Source organism: Habropoda laboriosa, unplaced genomic scaffold (genome assembly GCF_001263275.1).
Source record: "Habropoda laboriosa isolate 0110345459 unplaced genomic scaffold, ASM126327v1 scaffold11, whole genome shotgun sequence".
NCBI classification, from domain to species: Eukaryota; Metazoa; Arthropoda; class Insecta; order Hymenoptera; family Apidae; genus Habropoda; species Habropoda laboriosa.
In genome coordinates this window covers 397,207-398,291 of record NW_017100150.1, presented here as the reverse complement: position 1 = coordinate 398,291, position 1,085 = coordinate 397,207, and the positions used below count along the sequence as shown (strand labels likewise).

The window sequence follows — 1,085 nt, the reverse complement described above, 5'->3', positions numbered from 1 at the left end:
CGGCACGTAAAAAAAAAATATATATATATCAAATATTTTTTCAAAAAGTACATTATACATAAAGTTCATTAAAATCGGTAGTTTATACTTGGGGACCCTTCCCTGTTAGCATATTCTGCACCTATAAATGATATTGGACAATTATAATAGTGTATAGAAAATGCCTCTCAAGTCATTTGAGAAAAGCAAGATATTTTCAGAAAAGAAAAACGTCTCTATCTACAACAATATGTTTTTTTTTTTGTATATATTAAGCACTTTTTACTTAGTTTAGTGAGTATTATATGTCCTCAAATTAGATAACTATTTTTACACTTTATTATAAGATGCAAATACTTCAAATCCGTTTTAGTGTTATACTTTCAATATATTAAGAATTTACCATCTGATTTGACTATGTTAAATTTACATTGATCTGGGAATAACACAATCTAAATATGCAATATTTTTTTGAATTCTTTTTTTTTCCTTTCCAGCCTCATTGATATGTCTTTTTTCGAGTGGCACTTGCAAAATATCTGGCATTTCAAAATACCCTAAATACAATTTTCAAACTAACTTCCTTGTTATAATCGTTTACTATCTGTGCTTAAATTTTCTATGATTATATTTATGTACTGCTTAATTATGTTAATTATTTTTCATTCCTCTATTTTGGTTGTATTTAATTTGCCTTTAATCCGCGTAATAGTGCTGGGATTACCATAACAGCTTCTTTGAAGTATTTTATCTTAAAAATTAATTTACTAAATCAACTTTTAAATTGTTACAGATCGACAGAAATGATCACGAAAACAATAAATAGAAAATATTTTATGAAATAGTACGGATAAATAAAGCTATCGATATGTGTTTCAATAACTTTATACAGACGTAAAATGATCTTAGGACATATTTTTATTAGTTTTATATTAGCTATTTTATTTATGCTGTTATGTTTTTGTATATATATGGACAAGTGAAATATTGTATATAAAAATGTAGGAGTAAGTTTTTCAGTAGTTACAAATGTTTATCTATTAGATTGCTTAGAGTGCCAATACTTTTATCCACTACTGTACATTTCATTTTCAATTTAATATATA

General features: G+C 25.3%; 1 protein-coding gene across 1 annotated transcript in view; it reads right to left on the bottom strand.

Annotated features, from left to right (window-relative positions):
- LOC108574817 (glycine receptor subunit alpha-2) overlaps window positions 1–1,085 on the bottom strand; it is a 6,622-nt gene that overhangs the window by 2,961 nt on the left and 2,576 nt on the right. The window lies entirely within an intron of this gene.